Below are 15362 nucleotides of genomic sequence, written 5' to 3' on the forward strand. Positions count from 1 at the left end.
GAGGATTTCTCATATCTGATGTAGCTCAGTGAATCAAAGGAAATGAAGGTGTCTTCATATCACTGCAACATATTTGGCTTGTATTAATATGTTGTAGGAACTGAAAATGGCGTTTTGACACAAGAACATTAGTGAGGCCTTGCGCTGTTGTTGCATGCTTAGTTCTGGATCTCTCACACTCACATACACACAAGCACACACACACACACAACCCCAGCTCCTCACCAAGTTACTGAATAGTGATCAGTCAGTTCAGAGAATGCTGTTCCCCGTGGGGTTTTACACTCTTCTTGTAGACACTTTGCATTGGGCGTGTCGATGTGAGGCTCATGTGCAGCTGCTCCAGAGTGTTGCCATTGTATGCAAGTTTGTAAAAGCCTGAGCCGTGTATTCCTCCTGTGCAGATGACTTGCAGTGGCTGTAATTGTATAATCAGAAGGATCCAGATGCTGGTTTGAGCTGGTAAGATTTTGCAGTTGGAGTTTGCAGAGAGAGTAGAGGTGTTATACCTGCTTGTTTCTCTTGAGCTGTTTAAGCCTGGTGTTAATGTAGAGACTGTGACTCTTCTCTTTAAAGCACATCTCCTCAGGAATAATGAACCAGCGCTGGGGGTTTATTTGAAACTTTGCTTGAGACTCTGTGTGAAGAATTCACAAATTGATAGGTCACAAGGTCAACTGCATGCTTTCTTAGAATTAATAAAGTCAGCCTGTGTGACAATAGATGTACACAGTATGTGATTAGAGACAGTAGAGTACAGTAGATAATTCCATTCATTCATTCATTCGTTATCTGAAACCCACGCAGACACAGGGAGAACACACCACACTCCTCACAGACAGTCACCCGGAGGAAACCCACGCAGACACAGGGAGAACACACCACACTCCTCACAGACAGTCACCTGGAGGAAACCCACGCAGACACAGAGAGAACACACCACACTCCTCACAGTCAGTCACCCGGAGGAAACAGACACAGGGAGAACACACCACACTCCTCACAGACAGTCACCCGGAGGAAACCCACGCAGACACAGGGAGAACACACCACGCTCCTCACAGACAGTCACCCGGAGGAAACCCACACAGACACAGAGAGAACACACCACACTCCTCACAGACAATCACCCGGAGGAAACCCACGAAGACACAGGGAGAACACACCACACTCCTCACAGACAGTCACCCGGAGGAAACCCACGCAGACACAGGGAGAACACACCACACTCCTCACAGACAGTCACCCGGAGGAAACCCACGCAGACACAGAGAGAACACACCACACTCCTCACAGACAGTCACCCGGAGGAAACCCACGCAGACACAGGGAGAACACACCACACTCCTCACAGACAGTCACCCGGAGGAAACCCACGAAGACACAGGGAGAACACACCACACTCCTCACAGACAGTCACCCGGAGGAAACCCACACAGACACAGAGAGAACACACCACACTCCTCACAGACAATCACCCGGAGGAAACCCACGCAGACACAGAGAGAACACACCACACTCCTCACAGACAGTCACCCGGAGGAAACCCATGAAGACACAGGGAGAACACACCACACTCCTCACAGACAGTCACCCGGAGCGGGACTTGAACCCCTAACCTACCTACTGCGCCACCGTACCACCCACTAGATGATCACAGTACATGATTATAGTAGAGAGAGTAGAGTACAGTTCAGTGTAAAGTGTAGTGGATTGGAGATGTGTGGAAAGTGCTGTCTCATTTGTCCTGATTTGATCAAATTATTTATCTTGAAAAAATGCTGCTGATAATAAATGAATGTCAGTAGCGAACAGGTCAGGTTATGCTAATAGGTCTAAAGTTGCTTTAATTTATTTATTAATTAATCCATTCATTTGTTAATTCAGTCATTCGTTTGTTTGTTTGTTCATTCATTCATTTGCTCAAAATGACGTTCTTTCCCTTCTTTAAAGGGAGCATTTCAGGCCACAGTCTGCTGAAGCACAGACTAAAGAGAAGCAGCTCTGTGCTCCACTACCTTACCTGACCTCAGCCTAGTTACAGAGAGAGAGAGAGGGAGAGGGAGAGAGAGGGAGAGAGAGAGAGCAAATGCAAGAGGGAGGGGTAGTAAATGGAAGAGACAGGAAGTGAGAGCGAGAGAGAGAGCGAGAGAGAGGACGAAGGGAGGGAAGGGCGGAGGGAAGTGGGATGGAGAGAGCTGACGATAGAGAGACGGGCAGAAATATAGAGGACAGGAAAGGAAAGGAGAATAGACGATCAGGAGGGGGAGGGGGATAAAAGATGAAAGAGAAAAATGATGGAGACGTAAAGGAAAGAGGGAGAGAGAAATAAAGAGAGAAATGACAATAGAGAAGAGAAAGTCAGATAGAGAATCATGAAATAAGAAATAAAGATAAAGAGAATATATATGAGCGAGAGAGAGAGAGGAATAAGAGAGAGAGAGAGAGAGAGAGAGAGGAATAAGAGAGAGAGAGAGAGAGAGAGAGAGTGGAATGAGAGAAAGAAGATGAACTTAGAGCACAATGAGGAGAAATATAGAGAAAATCATAAAGATAAGCAGTAAAAAAAAGATAAATATTAAGCGGAGAAATAGAGATAATGATAAACAGAAAAAAGAGAAACCGAGAGAAAAGAAAGGGTAAATCAAGAAAGACAAAGGGAGGTATAAAAAGCAGCAAAGCTGGCCCTCTGCTGCCAAAATCTGAGAGGAAAGTGCAGAACACAGGCGTGAATGCAGTGGGGAAATAATCCAGCCGACGCTTCATTTCTGTCAGCCTCGGCCTCTTTCCTCCAAGGCAGAGCGCCTCTGCTCATTAAACACCACCCCGACCCGCACCATCACAGCCCACCGCACACTGGAAAACACTCCATCTATCCTACTGTTTACCTTCCTTTAATACAATTAGTGTCAGGGGAGGAAGTGGCAGCTCATTGGCTTCTGAAGCTCAACCTCAGGGCAGGGGGAGATGGAGGAGGGTGGGAGTTATGGGAGTTGTGAGATGCTTCAGGTTCGGATGTGAGACTGCTGAGTCAGACTGAGTAAGATTATGTAAACTACAGTAATTCCACCACTGTTTTGGGTTTCTTTAAGGCGAAGTTAACGTTAGAAGTGTAGAGTCACGTCAGGGTGTAACTGTAATTATTAAAATTTGATTCTTTTAATCTTGTTACATTTAATATGTATTATTGCCTGGGTTGTAGCATTTGTTGTTAACTCAGCACATAACATGCTAGCAGCCATAGCATCTGAATATCAGCACATGCTAACCACTGAAGATAAGTACGTCTGGACCTGGCGAGTTCCTGTTTGGAAAGCTTTGGTAGCGCTGGAGGTGATGTTAGTGGGGCCAACAGGGGGCGCTGTCCATCTGGTCGTTGTGGTTCCCAGTGCTTCAGTGCAGTGACAGGGACACTGTATGCAGAACCCACACCCTGTAGTCATCAGAGATTTACCTGATGTCCAGCTAAATCTGCCCCTGTGGTGACCTCTGACATCAAAATGTGTATTATGTGCATTAAGGCATTTTTTCACTACATGGTACCTACTCTTCTCGACTCTACTCTGCTTATTTGTTTTTTTAATTACGCCAATCTGGGACCTGATACTGGGTTCTTTTTTAGTACCTGCTCTCTAGTGGTTCCAAGCGAGCTGAGTAGGGACTAAACGTAAACGTGCAGACATCCAGCACTAACTCGCCCCTTGTAAAATTACAGCAGCGATCACATTTGTTTTCATCCAACAGATTTTTGTCTACAACTCGTAAAATCACACCGTGGTCGTTTGAAGAGATCCAAACGCTCTTTGGATCGATGGCCAACAAAAATCCAACCAGAGCTGGACGCTGCAACAAGGAAAGACAAACTCTACTGATCTGAACTGATGCAGAGGACCGTGTTCAAACAAAAACACACAAATATATGATGAATAAACAAGGCTTAATAACTCTGTCGTTGCTGTGGTTCCCAGAGCCCATTGTTCCTATTAGAGACGATGTTTAGCACAGACGGATAGCTGTGCTAGTGGAAAACCAGCGAGGTACGAGGTCCCAAAAAATTAGCAGAGCCTTGTGAACTCCATGAGTTTAAATGTAGCAGCGTTTGTAAACTGTGCTGCGTTTGTCTACCTCAACAGCAACCGTTCTCACACAACCCCTTTATATTTCGCATAGAGAAAAACAGCCTAGAAACATTGCCCTATATGGGCATGACGCTGACTACCAAACGACAAAGAAACACTTGAAGTAAAAGAGGTGATTATGGCTTTTGGCCTTTTTTGTGGTCACTATTAATTGCTTCTTATCTTCTGTCAATACCGCAAGGCTGTGTGTTATTTGGTTTGCTTTGTAGCGTGGCGTGTTCAACCCAGCTCCCCACAGTGTAATCCCTGGTGGGACGGTTGCCAGGATCAACACCATAATTCCCCTGTGGGGGTGTGTATGCGTGAGAGCATATATGTGTGTGTGTGTGTGTGTGTGTGTGTGTGTGTAATGGTTCAGTGGAAGCTGAATATTGCCTCTATGCTGCGTGATGTGTTGCAGCCGTATCTGCTCACAGTTCTACAGCTGTTCGGTCTGAGGCCCAAAATAGCATCTGTTCCCTCGTAATGACAATGCATTATGGAATTTGGCTGCTGCTGGAGACGAGGCAGTTCTAACCACATTGCCTTTAGCTGCAAGCCCTGCCTTTTGGGATGCGTTGAAACAATCACAACGGAAATACGCGTAATTAATGTATATTTTAGTTGTAAAATTACTGCTTGTTGGTGCGAGGACCTGCACATGATCACCCTTTTTTTTAACCTTCCTTTACAATTCTGAAAATGTTAACGGAGCACTCCAGCATGTTCTCAGCGTCGTCTGTTTCACCAGAGACAATATTTCCAGAATGTTTCTCTGTACCCTGTAATAACAGTCAAAGAACTAATTCAAGTTGACAGTAGAAGTCAATAGGCAGATGCTAAAGCAAGTCCCATTGCTTTGTGCGTTATATTAGTGGTGTTTCCATGGCACAGGGAAATTTGAAGCGCACAGTTATTATAAACCGCCTTTACAGCACATTTCCTTTTATTTACAAAGGAACGGAAAACAAACGGCTTAATAACACATTTATAATATTTATAACAGAAGTCAATTCTGTTGTAAATGTTTTATATAAATGACCTATTCCTACATTTTTGATTCCCAGCAGATTTCTCCTTTCTTAATGCACATAAACATCTGTTAATTCAAAACACTCTTAAAATAGAAGTCAATGAGCAGATGCTGAGGCCACTTCTGTTATAAGGTGCTCCACATCCGTGAGTTTTTGCCTTAGTTAGTGTGCAGTAGTTGACTGTATGCTGCAAATGTAACATGTAGTATACTCAATACCGGCATTACACTTTTAAAAAAACAAGTAGCGTGTTCACGAAGCATTTCTTTTGCAGTGGGTGGGAAACTTCTGGTGTTGTTCAGCCTTTTTACAGTCCTCCCAACATCAACACGCTTTTGACTCATCGGTGGCTCCATCTCTGACCTGGCTCCTCAACCACGGAGAGGCAGTTTGTTGATACAGAGCAGCTTGGCCTTGTAAACATCTCCATATGGGTTGGTGGGAGGTTATTATCATTGGTAGTATTATTGCTATCATTGTTATTATGTGCTTATTATATTCAGATGCCATCGTCATCAGGGATTGGCGTGACACTTGGTGTCACTAACAACTATGAAATGACATATTAAAACACATACAAAGACAATAGAGCCACTGGACATCTGCCAATAGACTGAATGAATTACTGTTTGTCGGTTATATGTAATTAGACAGTAACTATCAACATGTACACACATAATTACATGTGTACATATTGTAGTGTATGCTTTTGTATTTATGCACACTATACTGCCATAATCCGCCTGAATATATCACTGTAAGCTTATTTATTATTATATGTGTATAGCCAAAGAAAACATACTATGTACAATGCTGAACATGTTGAAGCATCTGTAACAGTGCACAAATACATCATGAGTTGCTACAGTGTTTCTGCATGTGTTCTTAATATATAATTACACAGTTATATGTTTAAAACGAAGACCAGGGTTTTCTATCAGTTATGATCTGGAGGTTTGAGGCGCTGTAAGGAATGAGTGAAGGTGGCCAGGGCCAAAAAAAAAAAAAAAGAGAGTGCAAAGTAAAAGTAAGGCAGATGGAAAGACTCAGCACTGCCGGAGTCATTTAAGGACACACTCGTGCTCTGTTTCAGCATGACGGACAGGTTTGTGTGCCAATCAGGAACAAAACACGCAATCAAGCGCTAGCCTGGGAACGCAGCCATGCACTTCACTGGCTTAAAAGAAAAACACACACACACAGTTTCTGTGGCAAAACAAAGACGGAAGCTGTGCGAGAAAAGCCAGGACTCAGCACCGCAGCTCCACCTGTGGAATATCAAGGAATGTTTCTGTTTGAGTGGGAATCCCTGAGGGGAAATTAGAGACGTAGCCGGTTCGAGATGGACTTGATGCTTTAAGTAGATAATTATTTAAAAGTAACTTTTATTCTATTTAAATTTTCCCTGAGGGAAATAGGTGCAGAGTGCGGAGCACTGCTGGTGCCATAGTGTCTAGGCTAAAGCTGCCTGTATGGGTAAATAATTAATGCTGTTGATTGTAGCTAAACATAGCATCACCTTCTTTTTTTTTTTTTTTTTTTTTTTTAACCGTTGGATATGAAAGGTTTTTTCAGTGCTGCTGCTGTTAATAATGGAGGAGTCGTTTTCCTTTCTTTTCCTTCATGATTTGCCAGAATATATATATATATTGGTTTTACAAGTGGCTGGAGGTCTGCATTTTGCCGTGTAGACAAGTCTTTCTGGCCAATCAGTGCTCTGCAAGTTGTACACGTCATTTTTAGTCCCTGCTCAGCTTGCTTGGAACCAGGTATCGAGCTGCAAAAAAAGGCCAAGCTGAGTCGAGTGGGTACTGTGCAGTGGAAAAACGCCATAAGACGCTTAAGTCATAAGAGGATTCTGACCTGCGATAGGCCGAAAATCCTGACAATAGGCCAATAGACTGCTGCATCACGATGATTTCGCTTTGTTTGTCTGTGAATACACATTTCAGTTTAAAATCTCCATCGCTAAATTAAATATTAGATGCTACTCATGTCTTTGTCTGATTTGGATCGAAGTTCATTTTCATAGTTTGTGTTGCGTTGTTCTGCACGACCTGTTTCACAGGACGTATATCTCCCTGAGTCTAACCAGCCGCGGGCCAGTCTGTCACAGTGAGGAACGGTCAAGGTAAAAACGACACGTAACACAACACGCACACTGCGACAGGTCACCTCCGCCGCTCTGGGCTGCCCTCGGCTGACCCCGGCTTGGCCGCCCTGGTCTGGGCCGCTTTAAATATCTGCCATCTCTTCCGCCTCCTGGGTGATACCTTTGTTCTTTGACATCAATGCAAACTGCGGGGGTGCTCGGAGGACACGCCTTTTGTGTCCAAGCAAATGGGCCGAGTATCAGATCGTAAGCATTGTGTGTTTTTCACCGTGGATGTGGGGTGTTTTTGAGACCTGTGTGGACGCTGATGTGTTTATTCTGTCGATAGGGCTTTTGTCAGGGCTCGCTGATAGACTGGCCCCAAGCCATATCAACCCATCGGAGTAACCACAGAAACACATTTCGGCTATCGAGCTGGAATATCTCCCCCCGTGAGTCGAGGAGGGACGTGGACTTTTCAGCAGGTCCAGATGAATAATCAGCAAAGATTGCGTCCATGTGCATGAGATTATGTTTCTGAAACTAGTGGGGGGTGGGGTGTTGGGGGCAGGGAGGACACCTAAGAGAGGTCTTATACCATGAGTAATTTGTTTCATAATATTATATAAAATAGTAGTAATCCTGAAAACGAATATACATTTTCACTAATAGCATCTTAACCACAACAATGTCTAAATTAAGGGTGGCGCAGCAGGTAGTTGGCGCAGCAGGTAGTTGTCGCAGTCACACCGTTTCAGGGGCCTGGAGGTTGTGGGTTCGATTCCCGCTCCGGGTGACTGTCTGTGAGGAGTGTGGTGTGTTCTCCCTGTGTCCATGTGGGTTACCTCCGGGTGCTCCGGTTTCCTCCCACAGCCCAAAAACACACGTTGGTAGGTGGATTGGCGACTCAAAAAAGTGTCCGTAGGTGTGTGTGTGTGTGTTGCCCTGTGAAGGACTGGCGCTCCAGGGTGTATTCCCGCCTTGCACCCAATGATACCAGGTAACACTGGACCCTCAATTGGATAAAGGTTACAGGTAATGAATGAATGAATGTCTAAATTAGAACAGCTGGCTAATGCAGTGTTTGGAGTCTAGCCCAGGGATTCTTACAGATAGTGTGGTGTTTCTGACCAAGCTGAGAACTGAACCCTATTACACAGTGATGCTAGTCATTACAATACTCAAACCAGTTTATACATATGATATATATGTCATTATTAGTTATTTTATGATCAGTAAATAAGCTTCTACCTTTTGGTAGATTCACTAAATCTATGCAACCTGTCTTTTTGCTTCTAAACTTTTGGAATTTAGGATTAGGCTTAGGGTTAAGTTTAGAGATATGCAGTCTTAGGCGATTGCTCTAAGACTGCAAGGGAAGCTCAGCTTCCCCTAAAATGTCAAAAAATATATATATACTGTTGTGTGTACATGTCATTGAATAAATATGCACTACAACGCGCTCAACTTTTGTTCAGAATCAGCTTCTTATCACTGGTAAAGACGCGGCTTTCCTCTCAATCATTCCCGCAGCTTCACAGTGCTTTAAACAGTGAGGACGCTGAGTTCAATAGGGAAGCAGCGAAGTGCAGCAAAACGAGACGAGTCATTGAATAAATGCTGGGCTTTGTCCCGCCCATCGGACGCTCAGCGTCTCTGGGGGTCTATGGGGCAGTGGGCTGGCCTCGGCTGGCCCGGACGCTCAGCTTCTGCATGATGATTGGATGATCTGTCTGAGGCTGAATCCCGTTTTGATTGACAGCAAAATGAGCGAATCAGCGATCCTTTGGTGTAAAGATCCGTGGGAGCACAGGCGGACACACTTCACATGGGCCAAGGCCGTTTAAGCAGCCTAGCTCTGCTGGCCATTGAGAGGACACTAGTCAAGTCCCTGGAAAAGACGCCTTGTTGGTACGACAGGGTCACAGATCATTTTCTTAAAAAGGAACGGAGGGTAGAATTTACGTATAAATAAACCCACACATTTTATGATGTAGGCCGAAATTGAGCTTCCCCTCCTTGAAAGACCAGCATCCGCCACGGGTTAAGTGTTATTGTTATGGTTATGTTTTTAATGGTAAGCTAGATTTAGGATTAGGGTCAGAATTGGGGTAAATATTATAATTAGTTTTAGTGTTGAGTTTATTATGGTTCTGATTAGTGTTAGTGTTGTGGTTAGAGTGAGGGTTACACCGGTTGCACTTTACTCAAACTCACAGGAAAGATATCACAGGAAAAATAACATTTTCTTACCACAAAAAAATAATTATATCTATGTCTTGTGTCATGAAAACATTCTTAGGGCATTACCACCCTTTAAAGAAACAGAAAGAGTAGAAGGATAGATTAATAACCATTTAAAACAAAAAATTAATAAAGAAATAAACACTCCCGAGTTCTGAACTGTAAACATTAGACGGATTAGAACAGTGCTTAGAACAGCTAGACCGTTTTCAGTTTTGCAGGTTCTTTGATCTGTTCATTATCTGTAATCCTTTATCCAGTTCAGGGTCGCGGTGGGTCTGGAGGGTCTGGAGGGTCTGGGGGGTCTGGGTAGGGATATCTAAGAGATGCAGCCTGATCTACGGCCTCAGATCTAATTAAATTACCAGGCTGTATTTCTCCAGCTTGGTAAGAGCAAGAATTCACGTTTACACCCATCAAAGTTGGTCTGTATTTCGTACACACTGTGTAAATACTAGGAATGGTCTTTTTGGTCATATACGTATGAATTTGCTTTGACACAGAGGCACAAGAGCAGTAGCTATGTATGGTCGTTGTTGTGAGCCAAGAAACGAAGTAATGTTGAAGAATGATGAAATGTAGTGATGGTACCATCCACTTGCTTGTTGTCTTTGGTTTCCTTGGATTTCAGAGGTCATTAATTAGAGAAATGCGAAAGTAAAGACAAGCAAGAGAGATTCGGAAATGGGATTTTGGGAAAAAATTGGGAGCCGTACTTCATCTTCGGGAGTGTGTGAGATTAAAGGTTGATATCAGGGCAGGCGTCTTTGGGGCTCATGTGAAAGTCGTTATTGGGAAGTTGCTGTGGTTCGGTCCAAAAACAACAGTGATTAGAGGGAGCTGCGATGACTCAGCTGGAAATGTGTTGAATGGATTTGACGTGTGCAGTTAAGGAAATAGTCATGCGCTGATTCACGCGCCTCTGACTCTCATTTCTCCAGCTGTTTCTGCTGTTGTTGTTGTTGTGATGTTGCTCCGTTGCTGTAGGCCGGCGCCTTGTGTTCCCCCCCATAAAGAACTGGGTCAGAAATGTGAAACCCCATTTCCATGAAACCGGACCCTAGGCACGGCTTAAGACGGACCGTTTAAAGAGACTCGCTCCTGTGTGCCGTATCGAAAGGACACTAATAAAAGGGCAACTGATGATTCTATGGGCAGTTAACCCATAAACATACAGTAAAAAGGGCACTGCATCTGAGACAGTTGTTCAGCAGTAGTTTGCTGTGGGGAAAGTCCAACAGAACAGTACTGGAACAGTGTTGAAAATCCCCCCCACTGTCAGTTAACAAATGTTATTCCAGTAAATAAAACTAAATTTTCAAATAAAGAGGACACAGACTGTCATATGCTTTTGTTTTTTGTTTTTATAAAGATTTAACAAACTCTATTTGTAACATCATTCATTGTTAACATTTTCTTTTACTTCGATCCAATGAAGATGTATTTCTTCTTGTTATGGAACAAGAAAATAATAGAAGTCCCAACACAACATGTCATACTGTCTTGTTGTCTGTTCTATTTAAAACCAGTTTTTTAGAGCCAGTTTCTTCAAATCCAGGCCTGAATCCAGATTCCAGTCCTGGAATTCATAGTCACTGGTGGGTAAGACACCAGGCAGCCAATCAGTTACACAGCAGTTTATGTGATTACAAAATCCAGAACTGGAGCACGGATTCTGTGTCCAGATTCAAAGACCTATTTTAAACCGCACAAAGTCTGCAACCAGTATTTTGATGTGGGAATACGAGAGGATTCAAGGACACAACAGGAATGACTACATTAAAGAAACTGGAAATTATATAATGTCTTGTAAACTTTGATTGAATAGTTGAGGAATTAAAGAGTCCACAACAGTGCAGTTACTAATTTGCCAGAAACAACTGATGCATGAGCTACAGTTTTCTAGCTCCATTTATTAACAGTTATAAGCCACAACTTTTTACAACTAATTAATTTGGCTCCGCCCACAATGGACTGGGTCTGGACTGTGGCCAATCAACATATAAGCATTGTCCTGCACACTAGCTTGCTGCTTTTTGTAGGTCTACATTAGCATGGGCTGCTGCTTTAGGTCCTGTACATTCATCAGCCACTCCACCCCCCAACCCCCAATCCACCCACCCTTCGCCCCCTACAACCCCACCCCCGGCGGTTTGACATACCTGTAAAGCAGGGTGTCAAGTTAAAATTTAAAGTGCCAGTTCAGTTATAATTTACATGGGAGGGAATGTCTCTAACCGAATTACATTGTGGAAGCTAATTAGTCTTTAATCCACGAAGGAGGAGAAAATACAGTAAAAGTATTTTTTTTTAAATCACTCTTTAGCTGTGATTAAATAAAATGTAGTTCGTTATAAAACTTTATTCAGTCAACTTCAGAAACATTGTCCTATAACTGACTGATCATTGCAGGTCTATTTAGGACACCACATTGAGGGTCATGTTGGAAATAGACACTCTCCACATCTCTGCACAGTGAAGGGCAGTGGGCAGTGTATTGGGGGTTTTCCCATGGGGAGATTCCCCCTCTGAATATCTGCTTAATGTCAGTACCGACAGCCTGAGCCCTGCTCCTGATTCTCACGCTGTGACGTGGAGGACAAAAGTAGGCATAGACACACCCACAGACACCAGAATATCACCCTACACACCACCACACCCCTCCCTCTTTGGGCACGTTGGCACACAGGGTACCCCAGCCCACTACTGACCGCAGCTGGGCATGTCCTCAGCTCCTGGGGATGAAGACTTATAGTCTCTGGCTGTGAAGTGAAGAATCCCAGCTGAAATTTCAGTTACTTCAAGCAGCGATGTGTGGATTTACCGCTGCAGATTTATCACTGCTGTTACAGTGAAGCTGGCCAGAACTCATGGTCAGAATTTAAGACGTGGGAGATTTTACAGTAATAATAGGCATAAAAATGACTGCATGGTTTTGTACCTGAGAAGAACAGTGGAACTGGGGGGAAGAGAAAAAAATGAACTGAAAATGAGAATTTTTAGAAAATGATGTCTATTTGTGGTGGGGGTGGGGGTTGTTAGTGAAAATACTTTTCTGAATAAAGTGCAGAGATCAGACTGAATATAAGTAAGGGACAAGGATTAAAGAGAAATATATGTTTTGGAGGGTGGCACCGTGGTGCAGCTCCAGGGACCAGAAGCACACGTTGGTAGGTGGAAATGTAGAAACTGAGACTAAATAACATTCTTTCAACATTCATTGTCTGTAAGTGCTTATACAGTTCAGGCTTGCGGTGGCTCTGGAACCTACCCGGAATCCCTGGATGCAAGGCAGGAAGCCAGTCCGTCACAGGGGCGACAAACATTCACACATTCACTCACACCTATGGACACCTTTAAGTCGCCAATCAGCACCCAGAAGAAACCCACGCAGACACAGGGAGAACACAACACACTCCTCACAGACAGTCACCCGGAGGAAACCCACGCAGACACAGGGAGAACACACCACACTCCTCACAGACAGTCACGTGGAGGAAACCCACGCAGACACAGGGAGAACACACCACACTCCTCACAGACAGTCACCCGGAGCGGGACTCGAACCCGGAGCGGGACTGTCCGGCGTTGCGGGTTCTGATTCCTCTTCTTCAATAAAAAGCTTGTATCTGTCAGTGTTTGTTCCCTTGCTCAGTTCTCTTGCCCAAATCTTTTCGCAGTGGCCCCCTTTTGTTTGAGCCCCACTCCCTACTCCAACACACACGTACGTGTCTTTTGCTTCCAATGTTTTAAACATTGCAGTTCAATCAAAACTTCATCTTCTTATTGAACGAAGCAGAACACATTGTATGTATTCATGAGCCATCCGTGGGGAGCCACCCATTTTGGGAAACACTTGGGAAACAGTTGGGTTTTCGTGTATGTTTAGTTGCTTCTCTGTGTTTGTTTTTTGTTCTAAGTTTAGTGTTCTGTTTCTTACTGGTTATATTCTGGGTTTTATTTGTTTGTCTGTTGTTTGTCTTGTTTTTTTTTCTGCTAAATACAGCCCACCTTCGTCCATGTATCCTGCCTCCTTGCCTGCCCCATGTGACACACTTATCTGCAAAACCATTAAGTGATTTATAAACTGCAGGGCATAATTTTGCGATACGGAAATGCTAGAAAATATAGCTCTAAAATTGCGTAGATAAGCTGATACAGACCCATGTTGTTAAGGACACCGTAGCTGCCATAAACAACTGTCCTAACACGTCTCACACACACAGGCCTGTAGTAAACGTGTGAGCTGTTTATGCTCGCTCCTTTTGGGTCAATGATTAACGGGATTCATGGGAGAGCTTGGCCGGTGGGTGGACAGGGTCAGGAGGTGTCTGAGCAAACTTCAGGTCCCATCTGCATGTGTGTGTTTGAGCGATGGAAAAGAAGAAGGAGGGAGGAGGGAGTTGTGTTGTATTTCCTGTGTCGCAGTTTACTGTTTTTTAGAGCAAGAAAAATGGGCTTATGTAACGGGTCATGTGACGGAGCCAGAAATAGTGGCGGAGCTACAGCTGCCATTGCTCCTCGGAGCTGATCCTGGGCTTTCTGGCAGCTTCCACTCAGGCTCAGCCACACGCTTTACACACGGTCCAGAAAAACACCAAGAAAAAAAAAACACACACCAAAGAATCCACTCCCTGTGCCTGAGCGAATCCACACAGAGAGAGGGAGAGCCGTGGAGAGACACAGAGACAAACAGTGAGCCGCAGAGCCGCGGACACAGAGATAAACAGAGAGACACAGGGCCGTAGAGAGTCTCAGAGACACGCTGAAAAATAATCAGACAGAGAGAGAGAGACAGACAGACATACAGTGAGATACAGTGAGACACAGTGAGACGTATCTATACAGTGAAATAGAGAGGGAAAAGGAGACAAAGCAAGTCATACTGAGATACAATTCCAGAGAGAGACACAGAGATAAACAGTGAGATGGAGAGACACACAGGGTGATACGAAGAGAGACAAGAGAGGCAGTGAAACACTGAGATACAGTGAGACATACAGAGACGCTTGTGAATGTACCATGTGAATGTAAATGTTAACACTATAGCGTACAAAGAAGTTTGCAGCAGCAGTTTGGGGAAAACCTACCTGGCTCAACACGACTGTGCCCCTGTGCACAAAGCAAGGTCCATAAAGATATGGTGTGAGGAAATATTGTGTGAAGGAAATCCTGTGTCTTGCACTGACCTCAACTTCAGCCCCACTGACCACTGTAGAAGTGAACTGAGTGTCCATTAATCTGATGTCCTCAATAAGTGGGAGGACTGAGAACATTATTATAGAGAGTACAGAGTGTTGGAATATAAATATATATATATATGTATATATATATATATATATATATATATATATATATATATATATATATATATGTATGAGAGAGAGAGAGAATGAGAGCATAAAATAATCTCTCTCTCTCTCTCTCTCTCTCTCTCTCTCTCTCTCTCTTACACACACACACACACACACTCTCTTTCTGTCAGAGCTATGTGCAGCTCCGGTGTGTGTGTGTGTGTGTGTGAGAGAGAGAGAGACCCTGCGGCGCTGTGTGAGGGTCCTGTGGAGTGTGTGTGTGTGTGTGGGGGGGGGCTCAGTGGAGCAGAATGGCTCTGAGAGCAAATTTTCTCACTCACATCACTGCAGTTCAGAATGTGAGGCTCAGGCTCAGAGCTGTGGAGAACTATGAAGTACCTATAACACTACAGTGTACAGAGAACACTATAGTCCAGAGAACCATACAGTACATAGGACACTATAGAACAGAAAACACTATAGTCCAGAGAACCATACAGTACATAGGACACTATAGAACAGAGAACACTATAGTCCAGAGAACCACACAGTACATAGGACACTATAGAACAGAAAACAC

The 15362-nt window shown here is 44.0% G+C and overlaps 1 protein-coding gene across 3 annotated transcripts in view; it reads left to right on the plus strand.

Moving 5' to 3' along the window:
• Positions 1-15362, plus strand: part of nr3c2 (nuclear receptor subfamily 3, group C, member 2) — a 124649-nt gene that overhangs the window by 76506 nt on the left and 32781 nt on the right. The gene's annotated exons all lie outside the window — the stretch shown is intronic.

The sequence above is a fragment of the Hoplias malabaricus genome, chromosome 8 (genome assembly GCF_029633855.1).
Source record: "Hoplias malabaricus isolate fHopMal1 chromosome 8, fHopMal1.hap1, whole genome shotgun sequence".
In the NCBI taxonomy this organism is placed as follows: Eukaryota; Metazoa; Chordata; class Actinopteri; order Characiformes; family Erythrinidae; genus Hoplias; species Hoplias malabaricus.